This window comes from Crocuta crocuta, unplaced genomic scaffold, assembly GCF_008692635.1.
Source record: "Crocuta crocuta isolate KB4526 unplaced genomic scaffold, BGI_CrCroc_1.0 scaffold187, whole genome shotgun sequence".
Taxonomy (NCBI): Eukaryota; Metazoa; Chordata; class Mammalia; order Carnivora; family Hyaenidae; genus Crocuta; species Crocuta crocuta.
Genome location: NW_027532196.1, coordinates 2,574,633 through 2,591,046, shown reverse-complemented (window position 1 = coordinate 2,591,046; position 16,414 = coordinate 2,574,633).

The following is a 16,414-nucleotide window of genomic DNA, read 5'->3' as shown; positions in this document are numbered from 1 at the left end:
AATAGAGAAGACTCACATCTTCATTTTCCTGAGTTGTTATATTGTCACTTGGTCCTGGGATGTGTAAGTTTGAGGAACAATTATGACCAACCACATATACGTGATTTCCCTGACCAAATATTAGGTCACAAGGTGCTCGTCAAAATGTCAGAGAACTGCCAATATTTTACTGGTCAAAGCTCATTCCTCAGGCTTCGTAAGAAGTGACCCACAAACCTTTTGTGAGACAATGCAATCATAGGACCTAGTCACCATTATTGTTCTCTAAGTATGATATAACTGGGCCTTCAAAAGTTGCCCAAGGAAAAAGTTATGTGCAAATAATGATTATCCTCATAACTACAAGTTATACCTGACTATTCTTTTGCTGCCATGTGGGGCTCAGCCTATTGGAAGTCAAGGATCCTTTTGAGAGGTTGCTAGATACTTCCTATGAAGAAATTAATAAGTCTGCAGTCCCAAAGTTTTCCAGGTAGAGAATTCATACCTTCCCTGACTTTCTCAAATCCCCAGGTTAAGAACCTCAGCTCTGGAGTGCCTCTATTAATTAGGCTATATCTGCTCTCACAGCAGATATAACCAGAAAAACCAGCAAATCAACCTCTCCAGGGAAGATAGGGTAAGGAATTCACAAGTTGATACACCATAGAGAGAAAAACACATGTAATCCAAAGCCACTTGGGTGACAAGCCCCACATATGTTATTTATTTACTTAGAAAATTAATTTAGAATTTTGCATGCTACTCTACAGTGCATTCATACTTTTTTTTTTTTTTACTATAAAAGCATTTTTAGATCCACCCTAAGAACCTTGAGCAAAACCGAACCTGAAGTTAAAAAGATATTTCTTTTCTGGTGGCTTTTCACACTTCAGCACCCCTCAGGATTTCCCAGGAAACCACTTCAGGAGGAATGATAGCAGGAACACCCATAGCTTCAACATCAAATAGAACTGGGTTTGAGTCCCAGCTCTGAACCTTACTAGCTATATACACTGGGCAGCTTCATGTCTCTGATCCATACCCCACAAGGCAATGGTGAAGATTAAATGAGATAGCATATGTAAGCCTCCCCGTAACTATCAGATATACAATTGATACTCAATAAATGATAGCTATTATCTATTGAAGTTAGCTTACAGCCATCTGTTTCTCCTCTACTGCTATTATAAGAATGTTCAGTACAGTGCCTGGCACATTATAGGTGCTCAATAAATGATAGTCTTAAACCTTCAAATTCCATCATCCAATGGTGCCTTCTCAGTCCCCATTTTACTTGGCCTGTCAGCAGCAGATTGACCCAAGTAATCAGCCCCTTCTCTTTAAAGCACATTCTTCTCTTGGCTCCTAGATTACAACCCTCCTATATCACTAATTTTTACTCTGTAGTTTCCACTCCTGGTTTCTCTTTATCTCCCTGACCTTTAAACAATGGAGTGACCCAAGACTCAGTCCTTCCACCCCTTCTCTTTTCTGACTGTGTTTCTTTCACAATGATCTGATCTTGTCTTATGATTGTGTATGTGTGTGTGTATCTATGTCATTTCCAACACCTACTTTTCACTTGAATCATCAAAAGGCATCTCCAACTTACCATGTCCAAAACAGAGCTCCTGGGACTCCTACCCTCCACCTTCAAATCTGCTCCCCTTAAAGTCTTTCCCATCCCAGTAAGTGGTAACTCTGTCCTTCCAGTGGCTCAAACCCAAGCATCATTCATGACTTTTCTCTTTCATTTGACATTCAGCCGGTCAGTAAATCCATGATCCTACTTCCACAGTATATCCAGAATCTACTTCTCACCTCTCCCCGCAACTACCCTAATTCAGCCACCATTACTTCTCACCTGGATTGTTGCAGGAAACTCATCTCTTCTCTCTATGCCCTAGTTATCTATTGCTGCATAACCATCCATCCCAACACGTAGTGGCATTAAACAATAGTCATTTGATTGTACTCATGGATTCTACTGGTCAAGAATTCAGAAACTACACAATGGGACAGGGGTTTCCTATTCCATGATGTCTGGGGCCTCAATTGGGATAACTCTACTGGCTGGATCCGGAATACCTGGGCTGGAAGGATCGGTCTCCAACATGGCTTCTTCACTTCCATGTCTGACATTTGGGCTGGAATGGCTGGAAAAAAAGTACAAGCAGGGATTTCCAGTGTGGCATCTTTGGCAGGGAGGGCTTTAAGAGTGTTTTGTAGTAAATGGAGTAGAAATCTTTTATAATCTAGCCTCAGAATTCAGTTTCACTTCCACCCTGCTCTATAGGCTGAAATAGTCACAAACAAGCCCACCTGGTCCAAGGGACCTCCCCTCACCAATTCTCAATGGGAAAGAATTCATGGACATATTTTAAAACTAGCATGCTCTGCGTCTGCCTCTCCCTTCTCTTCTACCACCACCAGCAAGACTGTTCTCAACAGAGCAGCCAGACGGATCTCATTGAAATGAAATGCAGAGATGTCACTCCTCTGCCCAATCCTTCCCATGGCTCAATTTTTACTCAAAGTAAAAGCCAAAATCCTTAAAATGGCCATAAGGCCCGATGACTTGGTCCTCTCTGACTCACCTCCTGCTTCTTTTCCCAGGACTTAATCTTTCCCAGCCACATTGGAGCAAGCAGGCCATGAACCTTCTCATGTGGGGACATTCACACTTCCTCTCCCATATGCACTTCCCAGATGTCCATATGTCTTCACCCTCTCTACCCTCAAGTCCTCACTCAGAATGTTATCTTCTTTGTGAGGTGTAAGCTCACAACTCTATCTAAACTTGCAAATGTTCTCACTTCCTCCCTTCCCTTACTGATTGTTTTCTTCGGTCCTTAACACTGTCTACACACACACACACACACACACACACACACACACACACACACACATATGCTCTCATGCATGCACATGCATAGACATACATACTGACTGATTTTCTATCTCTTGTTTGTCTCAACATCTAGAATGTAAATGCCATGTGGGCAGGGATTTCTGTCTTATTCATAACTGAATCCCCAGCACCTAGACCAGAGCCTGTAGGTGCTTAAAAATATTAGTGAAATGAATAAAGACCACCTATTTGTGCTAATCGATTGTTAGTAAGAACTCTCATTTCAGCTTATTTTGTTTGTTACTTAAATTGCCTTTACTATTCACATGCCTAGTTCTTTAAAAGATAGGGAATGCCCCACTTATGTGATACACAGGCTTCTTTGTAAATTTCACAGTGTAAACTTCTTACTGATTAATGTAAAGATTTCCTAACCCTTGATGGAGAACATGACTACCATTCACTGTTCTCTTTTTAAAAATCACCAAATCACTATTTATTATTTTGCATGACCAGGTAGCTACATGCTTTTATATTGATATTACATATCCAGATCCATATCTGATATCCAGATATTACATATACACTAAGCCTGTGGTCAGGTACATGTTTTAAGCAAGTGGAACTTTTTGAAGGAAATGAAAACATAAACTAAATATGATTGACCCATCCTGATGATTCCTGTTACCTCTTAGTAGGAGATGAAATTTACCTGGATTAGAGCAAAAATGACAAATACCTCAGGGTAAATAAGCCTGTCATCTGGTTTTAATAAACCTTTGTATTCTTAGGGTCGAATGTCCCTAAGATCAGTATAATCTGTTCGCCAACCAATGTCCCTGTATATGAGATGATTTTTAAAGTTTCATTTAACAAACTTTTCCATCACACCACATGCTAAGAACCTCACAAATACCTTATGAGTTTGATACTCTTACCCTATCCCATTTTTTTTAGATGAGTCAACTGATCATACAAAAATTAAGTGAACTTGCCTAAGATTAAACCTCTAGTTAGTGCAGACTGGCCCCAGGTGCTTTTTTCACTAGAAAAAAAATTGCCTTTTTCTCAAATGTCTTATTGTGAATATTTACAAAATCACATAAAAATGAAGTTATACTATAAATACTCATATACCTACCACCTAGATTCTACAATTAACATTTTACTATATTTATTTTATTACATGTCTGTCCATCAGTCCACCCCTCTATCCATCTATCAATTCTTATGTTTATTCATTTCAAAGAAAGTTGTAGAATCAGTATACTTCATCCCAAACCTGTCTGCATGCATATTATGTGGCTTCAATATTTGTCTATAGTTATTTTGCCCCTTCTTTTGAGGTAAAGTCTATATATTATGAAATGCACAAATCTAAATTACACCACTTAGTGAATTTTGACCGACACTGCTTTTTGATTGTTTTTATTAGAAAAAGTTTAATAATATAGTTTTGACTGTGGAAAGATGTTATAAAACTGTCCATTTAACATTGGTGAGTTTAATCTCTGGACAAAATATAACCAAACTAAATGAGAATTCATCCACCTGGTATGCAACATGCCAAAGAAAATTGCAAGGGAGCTTTGACCATGAAGGAAGATGGGTGATTTATTGGTGTGGTGTCACCCAGTAAAACAAGGAGCTAATGCTCAAAAATCCCAAACTCCCCAATGGCTTACAAGTCAGGGTTCTTAAGGGCAAAATTTGGGGCAGGAGTCTTCTGAGAAGGTGGACGTTTTTGGTCCAAGGCCCATGAAGTCATGTTAACAGATGTTACCTAGTTGTTTCTGATGTGTCTCTGTCTGGTCACATGGAGGTCTGTTCCCTCCTAAAATTGACTTGGAATCTGAAAAAGAAATCTTTGTTTTTTCTATTGTTGGATATTCCATTACGTACATCTGCTGCCTCTGCGTTCAAGATAGTGCTGCCTATATGTGCTCAAACTAAACTACTTGTACATGTATAAGCTAGTGGGGTTGTTTTTCTACGTGTTCCTTTGAATGATGAAGAAGCATTCTTAGCTCTTAGGCCTGGGTCTACATGTTCCCTGGTCAGTCCACTCATGCCTGGGGACAATATCACCCCTATGTTCATTCCTCCATTTGAACTACCAAGATAGATGCTAGCTTCAAAAAGAAGTGAGTATGTGTAAATTGGCATCTCATTAACTAAAGGAAAGGCTCAACAGAAAAGGCTGTCTAGAGAACCTCCCCTGTTGTACACATAGACTTCCAAAGGGATCAAGAGCAATTTTCTGTTTTAGATTTTAGTATAATCCATCTGGAAGAAAGGCATTTAGTTTAGAAATCCCTACAATTCCACTCCATCCCTTGTTTTCTTACAGATGGAGGAATGAAGGTCAACAAAGCTAAGTGATTACCTCCAAAATCACACCAGTGTGAGGACCCTGCACACACACACACACACACACACACACACACACCGTTAAAGCAAATACTTACAGACCACAGTATTGATGACTCAAAGTGGTATCTACTATTTCAGATTCTTTAGCCTCGATTTTAAAGTTCTCACATAATTGCATTTGTCTCATGTAGGAAGTAAAGGTATCTCCTTTCCTGTTTTCCAAAATAAAAGCCACACATAGAAAGCTTCTGTTTTTTGCATATTTGAGAACACCATGTCAGAGAAATCGGTATTAATTAGAGTGAATGACAAAAAACTTAAGGTTTATGCTTTTTGCCCCTACCATGTGTTTATGCTTTTGGCAATAGTACTGTGAATCCTCACAACGGGCTTTCAAATTTCACATATAAGGATTCAAGGTTTGAAGAGATCAGACAATCACTCACTTGTCTGGGAAGTAGTGGAACCAGGATCGTCTGATCCCTAACGTCACATAACCTGTTGCCACACCCCACAGCCCTGCTGCCCTAATAAGCTGAATCATCACACAGAGATTGGGAGCAGGGCTTCCCATTGGCACTGTGTAGGCTTGAATCCCAGCTTCACGGTGGTAGCTCTGTAACCTTGGGCAAGTGGCATGATCCCTCTGTGCCTCAATTTCCCCATCTGGAAATGAGGTCCAATTGCCCACAGTAGTAAATGGCTTGACAGCTCACTCTTCACTGGTTTCCTTCCCTTCCCTGTCTCATCCACCTTCTCTACTAGTGCTTCCTGGAGTCACCTTCTAAATAAGCAACTTGCACTTGAATCCTTTACTCAGGGTCTGTTTCTGGGGAATCTGAAATTAAGACCTGATTTCTTAAAAACTTAGCCAGTTCTTTGCCTTTTTAACCTTCAACTACCCAGATCCTTATCACTGTACAATCATCCTACATCCAAGATCTTATTGGACGCTCACCTCAGTGCTGTGATTTAGACAGAATGACTGTTATTGGCCCATTATAGGGATTCAAAAATGAGGGCTCAGAAAAATAATGACACCAAAGCCACATGGATGATGGGGACAAAGGTGAACAACAGTTCTAGATATTCTGACCCTAAAGTTCAAGGAAGTCTCAAAGGACTGGTCCAGCCCTGATATGGTGCATACAACTCCATCAACTGCTCTTTGCAAAAACACGTGGGAAGTGGAAAAATCAGGATGTCTGTCCTTCAGTAGTTTAATTCATGAAAAAAAGCTATATTTTTGTTATTACGCTTACTCAGAAGAGCATCTTTGTGAACCAGTTTTAGTAAATTAAAAAAGAAAAGTCCATGGGATTCTAAAAGCCTTGAAAACTGTTAATTTCTGCCTTAGATATCCATATTTGGGCAGCAAACTGATTTTACTTGGTATATCAGATAGCACAACTTCCTATAAATCTTTCTTTTAAAATACTTTCCTTTGTCTTCATGTCTTTATGTTATATAGCATGTGTCTTCTTCAAAAGTACCTTCTTCTGAGCCCTTCATCAACCTCAACTTCATTTTCAAATACTTAGCATCATGAACAACTTGTTTCTAGTCAGTTTATCTCTTAGTTCCTTTTCTGAGTTTGCCCAAGGCAATGACACTGACAACATGGTAGGAGCTCTTGGGTTCTTGTAACATAGCATGTTTTCTCAGTTACCTACTTAATAATTATTCTTAAAGAAATTAGGCTCCAGATTGTCTCAAACACTTGAATAAGAACAGCAGAACTGATCTCAGATCTCAGAGAAGCATGTTATCTCATTTTCTAAATCTTAGTGACACATTTCTCAATAGGCTACTGAGACTCAAATAGGTGTCATCACTTGCCCAAGACCTCAAAATGGCCAATCCAGAGCAAGACACACCTCTATACTGCTAGTTTCTAGCACCTCTACACAATACTGCCTTTCACATAATAGAACCAAAAACAAAACCCCATAGAAGCTCTTGGCACTAACACCTTTTACCAACTCTTGCAAATAATTTGGCGCACTGTGAAAAATCCAACTAATGTACCTCAGGATTTAGTTTGTTAGTTGATGAAAGAGGTGCTGGTCTTTTCTTTAAGGGACCATGCTTGCCATTGGTCAATTCTTTTCCTTTCTTTTTCTAAAAAGTAAACTCTATCCCCAATATAGGGTTCAAACTCATGACCCCAAGATTAACAGCATGCTCTATTGACTGAGCCAGCCAAGTGCCCTGCCACTGATCAGTCCTTAGCAAGATCACTGAATCAGGAGCCTACAGACTGAAAACAGAAGTACTCCACATGGTGGCCTGAGAAATTGACTTAAAGTATGATAAAAGCAGATCATGAACACAGGATTTTTTGTTGTTGTTATTATTGTTAAGTGTAAAGAATCCTTATACCAACCAGACGACTGAGGCCTTACACCAATTCACTACTCAGGGCTCAGAAACTATGATATGGCTAAAAATGCCTGAATCTACTTAATTGGTTGATTCAGGAATACAGATAAAAACTAGCCAAGATTAGCCTTGCTCTGGGAGAAGTTACTTTTTCTACATTATATGTCACATGATAAGAAAAATTAATCAGGTGATATTAGCTTTGACCATGGCTATTGTCAGATTTTTTGGAAGCAAAGAAATGAATTGTAATGGCATCATATTCTTGGTGAATTGGTTGTTTGGAAACAGTATACTTATTTTTCCACAGAGCAAAAGTTTTCACGGAAACTAAAATGGTATGTGCCATCTTCCACAGAAACATAAGATTTCAGCCAGTAAATCTATATACTTTCAACTAACCATTATCTCTTTAAGGACACATTCTGTCTTCAAAGACAAGCAAAAGGTAAACCAGGTTCCTAGACTGCTCTTGACATGCACAAAATGTGTGGTTTTATAGGGTGACCGGCAAAGAAAGGGAGGAGAGAAGCAAGGAGAATCGGTATGTGCAACCATGAACCAAATACTAATAAACACATAGAGAAGGAACAGCAAGTGAATCCTCGGCAAGTTTTTTTCTTTCTAGGTGACAGGACCTTCTGCTTATTCACAGTGTTGAATGTTAGGCACAGTTTGGTCTAGCTTCACAGGACAGGAAATTTTGGGTGAAGTTCAAATACGTAATTCAGCAACACTGAGGTGCAAGAGAAAAATAGATTCAATTTGCTTCAAAGAGAAAAGCCATTGTTTGTAATCCAAGTTCAATCCACTGAGCTCAGCCAAATGACTCCCAGAACCACATTTTGTTCACTTAGAAAAGCCCCACCCTTGTTATAACTCACCTATGAGTCACTGGCTGCCTGGCATGGTAAAGAAATACCACAGTGCACACCTCACCTGGTGTCAAAGCACACCTGTGTTGTTGGTTCATTCTCATGCAGTTTAAAAGACTCCTTTTGGGTTTTGGTCATAAATTCAAACTTTCAAAATCAACTGAATAAGTTTGCTTTATTAAATCTTCTTCCACACTGAATGTGGGAAAGACTTTAAAATTAACAATCACATGACCACAGATCCCTGTGAGTAGGTCCAAAGATCCATTCTTCACCCAGTTTCCAAGGGCCCCTTGGAAAACACATATCTGATCAGGTTCTTTTTTTTTTTTAATGTTTTATTTTATTTTTGAGAGAGAGACAGAGACAGAGCCTGAGTGGGGGGGAGGGGGCAGAGAGAGAGGGAGACACAGAATCTGAAGCAGGCTCCAGGCTCTGAGCTGTCAGCACAGAGCCTGATATGGGGCTTGAACCCATGAACCACGAGATCATGACCTGAGCCCAAGTCAATTGCCTAACTGACTGAGCCACCCAGGTGCCCCTGATCAGGTTCTTAAGCCATGGTGATGAGTTCATCAGTGACTACCTTGATAGGATCAAAGGAGCAATCCTCAACTCCATATTTGAGCTCTATATAACCTCCCTGGTCTATTCATTCATTCATTCATTCATTCATTCATTCATTCATCAAATATTTATTGGATATCTACTGCATATCAGACANGACTACCTTGATAGGATCAAAGGAGCAATCCTCAACTCCATATTTGAGCTCTATATAACCTCCCTGGTCTATTCATTCATTCATTCACTCATTCATTCGTTCATCAAATATTTATTGGATATCTACTGCATATCAGACGTTATTGGTGTACTAGCAGCAGACAGAATGGATGAGTTCCTCTCCCAGAAATGTCAGTTACCCATGCCTGTCTCCTCACTGTGCTGTCCATGCCTGCCAAACACCCCCCCACCCCACAGTTCTTCAGGCCCTTCCTTCCGCTGGGAGAATTTTGCCTGGTAAACTCCTACTGATTATTCAGATCTCATTTTAAACACTGTCTTCTTTAGGGTGGTCTTTTTCCTGAACTAGGTCAGATCCCCAGTCTGTCCATGCCACAGCACTCTTATTTATTCAGCATTTCCCTTTCAGTAAGTATTTGTTCTGCGTCTGTATTTCCATCTAGAACAAAGTTTTGCAAAATTTTTCTGTAAGGGGCCAGATAGTAAATATTTTTCAGCTCTGTGGGCCATACAGTCTCTGCCACAACTGCTTAAGTCTTCCATTATGGTCTGAAAGCAGCCATAGACAATACATAAACAAATGGGTATAGTTGTATTCCAACACAACTTTATTTATAAAAGTAGTTGGTGGGACCAATCTGACCACAACTGGCCAATCTCTGAACAACTGAATTTCGTTTGGTGATGGAAATGTTGTATATCTGCTCCCTTCCATAAGGTAGCACATCGAGCATTTGAAATGTGGCTAGTGCAACTGAGGAACTAAATCTTTAACTTTATTTATTTAAGTTTAAATGTAAATAGCCACATGTGGCCAGAGATTATTGTATTGGACAGCACACATATAGACCATGAGGCCTGGGGCTGTGACCCTCTTGGTCACCACAGTGTCACCTGAACCTAGCACAGCAGAATTTGTTGAGTGAATGAATGAACAAATGTATAGATATGGGATGACTTATAAGACTCTCTTTTTGCTTTTTACCACTGCTACACACTTGATTAGATGCTGCTACTGAATGCTTCTTTCTTTCTAGTCCTGAAATAATATATTTTTCTATGCATATTTTATCTCCCCATTAGCCTGTGAGCTCTGTGAAGATGGGGCTATAAGAGAGACTCCCTAAATGATTCTCCCAGTGCCCAGTACTGGTACATGCACATGGTAGCCAGCCTTCCCACAGAGTTTTTGCAGCTACCAGAACTTACCTAGAAATAGAAAGGATTCAGCCCTATAGTTATAGATCCTATCTCAAAGGTCTAACTTCATGTTTTTCTGCTTCAACCTTGCTATTGTAAAGCTGAGAAATTCAACTTTGCCCTGACCTGTCCTGCCTTATAACCTTGGGGAAGTTGCTTAATGCTGTATGTCTCTATTATTAAGTAAAGATAATTTTAATTCTACTACAGTTATCCACCACCTCCCTCTTAAGAATAACATGTAAATAAATAAGAGCATGGCCACAAAATCTTTGAGCACCTCAGAGAGAGGCACTCTTCTTATATGACACATAACTGATCAAGAAGATAATAGGTGGTAGTGATTCTCAGTAATATTAAATCACTGGTACCTTGTTTCCTTTGGTTTATCAGGATAACTTAATAAAAGCTCTGTGTTTTTCAAGTAAGCCAGCTGGTTGTAAATAGTATCAGAAGAATACAATCACTGCAGGGTGGTGAAGAACAGCCATTTTGTTCAAAGTTGAATGAATTATATCAAATTGACTTTAGAGCCTCCCCTCCAGCTGTCATCCCGGGTTAGATCTGGGTATCCTCCAAATCTCTCTGTATTGTATTCTTCCTGCAGTCCTGATAAAGAGGCATCCCAGTGAAGGCACACCTTTCTTTCACTGCTACCCAAGACAGAAAGTCTAGGTTACCTTGCCATAGAAGGCTCGTTCGATATCAGTGGATGCCATACATCTCATCTCCAGTAGGTCCAGCCAGAAGTCTATGCAACATTCTATTCCTCTCTTTTCCATCCCCCAGCAAGTGCCCACGCTAGTCCTCCTATCCCAGAAGGCCTTACTCTCCTCTCCCAGCCATTCCCAATCTTAGCTCTCTGTCTGTCTCTCTCTGTCTCTGTCTGTCTCTGTCTCTCCCTCTCTCTCTCATTCACTCATCTCTACAGCAGATATTCATTGGGTACTCTGCTATTAACTCTTTACACCCTTCTAAGCAATCCTTCCTTTTCTTTCTGCCTTTCATTTCCCAACCAGTGTGTACTCTGTGGAAGCCTATGGCAGTCTTCATGGACTGCCCTGACTCACTAGCTGCTTTCTCAGGTGGTGGAAGGGAAAAGCCAAGACACTAGAAAACAAACAAGAACAGAATTTGTTCATTGCTAGGAAAAAAGATTGGAGTAGCTAATATATAAAAATCTTATCCCCTGAAAAAGTTCCATGTTTATAACCTTGTCTCTCTGACTTCTGTGGTCACTGAATCCTAAATCATGTAATATCCTTTTTTCCATCTCGTACTGCCTGACATACAGAGATACTCAATCAATCCAGAATTGAATCTTTGACTCAGTGAACTTTCTGGCATAAGCTTCCCCATATTTAAATTTGAATTTTAGTCAGTCCAGATAGGTCCTGATACACATGCTGCCTCAGGGAGGTGATTTGGTTCTTAGACTTATCTCAAATACATCTAAGCAAGGGTTAAAAACAACAACAACAACATTTAAAAGAATTCCAATAGTATAAGACTAGATGTCATAATAATAGAGCCTCTACTTCTCAATGACATAACCTAATAGAAGTTTATTTCTCACTTGTAGTAAGTCTAATTGACAGTTATAGGAAACTGGAGGGAGAGGTGGTGAGGACTCTGCTCACACAGTTATTCAGAGAACCAGGATAACACAAGTTCTGCAATCTTCAAAATGTGGCTTCAAGGTCACCTTGGCTATCACCTTCAGAGAGCAGTAGGGGAAATAGAGAAAGAGATGGATCATGAGATAGACTTTTCTATGGGCCAAGCATGGATGTGGCACATTTCACTTCTATCCATTTCACATAGGTCATTACTCAGTCACACGGGCGTGGGTATGGGAAATGTAGCCCAGTTGGAAGAGGAAAGAGAAATGGGCTGGTTTGGTGAACAGCCAGTCTTTGCCACATTGGACAAACAACAGGGTTAAAATATTTGAAATATTTGAAAGGCCTGAGTGCAAGATAATGAAAGCTATTGATTTTGCAAGTGATCCTTTGTTTTCTGTCCTTTTATTAAATGACTTGTCTTTTAAAAATATTATTGTAACACGATGAAGTGAGTATAATGACAGTGTTATGCAGTGAGAACATCGAGGCTGGATCCTTTTACAAAGTGAAGCAGCCAGAGCTGGGTCTCAAACTCTGGACCAAGGGTACATATGTATGCGGAGTGGACATGAGGGAGGGTGGCAGCAGAGGACAAGTAGAGAAAAGAGTAAAAACTGAAGAAATCATAGGAAAGTGGCTTCATGAGAAAAGATTTTGAGGGGGTAAAAATCAAGGTGTGAAATGAAAGTTTAATGTTGCTGAAGCATATCAGAGATCTTGAGGCAGGTCATTTCTCTGCTTAGACACTTAGCTTCATGCTAAAAAACATCACTTCCCCAGAGAGGTTGTGTTATGGCATAGGTAAATTTACATGAAAGGCAAAAAATACATTTTATATATGCTGGATTTCCCAAAGTTAAATGGTTTTTCACTCCATTATTTTAATAGCATTCAATAAGCTGATTTAATCAGCAAGTTTTAGCACCTACCATGGGAAGCTGTGTGGTAGCAATAGGGAAGAACATTAAAGAACAAGAAAGATGGCTCTTATATTCTAACTTTTGTAGACTGCGAGTACGTAAGAGACACAGAGGTATGTAGCTTTTCCAAAACCCTTTTTGTTAATGGCCATCTCTAGGGAGCACTTTGGAAATGCTGCTATAAATGGATTTTAGAGCTAGGTTACTTAAGCCACTGAAAATTTGAAGAGTCAGGATGGAATAAGGAGACCATGGAGGGTGTGATTGCAGTGGTCCAGGAGAAAGGTCGATCAGTATCTCCCTTGATGCTTTCAGTTCTACATTGGGGACCTTTCTTTCTATCCATTCCTACTGCCCTTATCCTTCCTGCACTCATCTTTCAAGCCCTTGGTTAACTGTGTTCTCATTCATGAAGCCTCACCTACCTCTTCCAGCTGGAGTTAGATACATCTTTTTCCCAGTCCCCACAGCACTCTGAACATCTCCCTATGTTAACATCTGTCAGCCTGTAGTCTATCTGTGGGCACATCTGGTCTCCTGGCAGACCATTTGGTAACATAGGCACTCAATAAGGATTGGTTCAGTGTCAAAATAGGAGAAAACAACAATAACAAAATCTTTTAGGCAGACTTGATGCTTGATGAGTTTTAAGACTGTATGAAAAACACAAATTTTAACCTAAGTTGTCATATGTTAGTATATCTCAGTGGTCTGAATAATCTGAGTTGACTGAGCAACTCAGTTTCCTTTATTCCAGGAATACCTTGGAATACCTTAGATAAGAGGTTTCTACTTGGCTTCTATCATGTAGAACATCTTAACCTTGGGTTTGCCAGTAGTAAATGATTAATTATACCTGGTGTCTTAAAAATTAGAAATAAAATTATTAGTAAGGTGCTTATTCCCAAATTGAACATGATTGTATACATATAGAATCAAGTAACACACTCTAAACCGAAGTGTCTCACTTATTTGTGATGAGATGTTGGGAAGTAGACTAAACTGAGACATATGAATTTCATAAGGCATTTCTAAACATTTATATCTACCAAACACATAAGACTATGGTTAACATACTCATTTCTTAATATCCCAGACAACTTTCAGGCATAAAGTACCTTCCAAATAAGGTAGAATTGTGTGCTGTCATCATTTTTGTATCATTCTGCTTTCATGAGCTTTAAGGCTGTATCATTTGTATAATTGACATTCCAAAGTATTTTAGAAGAGAAATAAATGGCAACTTTGGAATTAATAAGACACTCAAATATTTTAGAGTAAAAGTAAGGATTCTACTGAAGAAGGAGCTGCTTTGAATTTTACTGCCTTAGGGATGATAATTTAAACACACACACACACTAGAAGTAAGCAAATATTTCTTCATCTGCTGTATGTCTGTAAGACCATTTCCAGGAACCTTAAATGGTTGTATTTTTATAATTCTTATGAGTTATGTTTGTTTTACTGCTAAGACAGACTGTGGAAGCTCTTCATGGCACCATTGTGGAAATGGTCTCCCCTTCCATTGATTTTTAACTAGTTCCCACAGTCGAGTACAACATCACCTCTAGAATTATCTATTATTCCATATCATTGACAGTGGTTCTGTTTTTCTGCTCAAAACTTAGGTACTACAATGGAGGTAGACACTCATTCCTAAAAATGCTGTATCCTTGGAAGTTTGTTTTCTACCCAGGAGATCTCCCAGGACTACCTACTCAACTCTCATAATGTGGGAAATTATGTATACATCCCATTTCGGAAAAGAAGATGCCCCTGTCCTTTATCTCCAGTGCTTGAAGTTCTCTTTAGCATTTTGTTATTCCAGAGACTATCTTACTCCCAAATTTCCTACCCTCCTGATGACCAAAACCTGACAGTCTCTTCATTCTCATCTTGGCTTTGCTTTCCATGGACCAACCCAGTATAATGGAATGTGCCAAATTCCTTGGGCTGCCTCAGTCTAAGAACAAAAGCTTGCTTCTGAGTGGGTAGTTAATCTACAGAATTAACTTGATTCCAGATTTGCTCATCCTTTATTATCCCGTTCCAAGAACCTAGAGCAAAACAAAAGCCTGCAGCATTTTTTCCCCAAAATTTTGAGGATGGTGGGTAGGGAATGCTATTGAGACCTTCAGTATCATTCTGGTCAACATAGTCACATGTGCTCTTCTGCCCATCCCCCTCAGGAGCCCTGTTCTGGGAATTACACTGTCTCTTCCCTTTATCTCCTGTTACCCTGAATCTATTGGGTAATTTCTTCAACTCCTAAATATGCTGTTTCTTTATTCCCAAAGAAGTAGCTCCCCTCACTATTAGTACCTAATGCCACCACTTCCTGTCTGTCCCACCCCTTCACCAGCCCATATGCAATGGTCTTCCTCAACTCCAGTGTTCCAACCCCACACTTTTCCTCTCTCTTGAACTTCCCATCACTTTCTCCCTCACACTTGCTGTCTCCTGGAGGATTCTTCTCCTCCCACTTTTCCCTGTGTAGAGGTACTGGCCAGGGCTCTATGCATATTCTTTCCCTTTTTTCCTAAATGTTTTAGGCTAACGTTTCATCTCTCTTCTCTATTCAGAAGAGTTCATGAAAATCGTTAACATTTCATGAGTACTTACTCTGTGGCAGGTATTTCGCATATATTATCTCATTTTGTTTTCAAAACAACCCTCATTAGCCCATTGTACACTTAGGGAATTTGAGGGCAAGGGAAATTAAGGAACTTGCACAAGATCATTCAGTCAGCAAATGAAAGTACCAGGATTTGTACCCAGGCAGTCCCATGGTTACCCAAGGGCTCTCCACCATTCAGCTCTTCAAGACTGGGCTCAAATTCCACCTCTTTCAGGAAACCACCCCTGATCCCCGAGTGTCATATGGTCCCTCCATTTGTGGCACCTTTATGACATTTACTTTTTGCTTTATGTTGTGGTCATTTTTGTTCACTCCCCTTCCTGTCCCCATACCACCTCCCATATACATCATAACATTAACAATTCTGGGAGAAAGTGACTATATTTGTTGAGTTCATATCCCCTCTACTGTTAGCCTAGAACTGTCTAAAATAGGCAGCCAGCAAAAGACCTGCTAATTTGAGTGGAAGACTAATCATCTGTAAAAGTGGGTCCTCCCAGCATGCCCCAACACCCTGGTTATTTCCAGATGTGACAGGAATGCAGGGTGAACAAACCTCAGGATGTTATAGTGTCCCAAATGAGCAGGTGCTCTGGGCTAGGTGGCTCAGGATCTATTTCTTTTCAAGGCTGTGAAGGAAAAGGTAGCACAGAGAAAGAAAGCACATTACAGATTACCATGCTGTATCAGCCTTTGGCCAGAAAACTTATTAAGCAAGATTTTAATGCTTCATTTACTTTGAAAAGACAAAATCTTGTATTTCAGAATAACTATCCAAGCCTAGACTGAGAAATCTTTCCCAAGACCTATGATGGACTCCAATC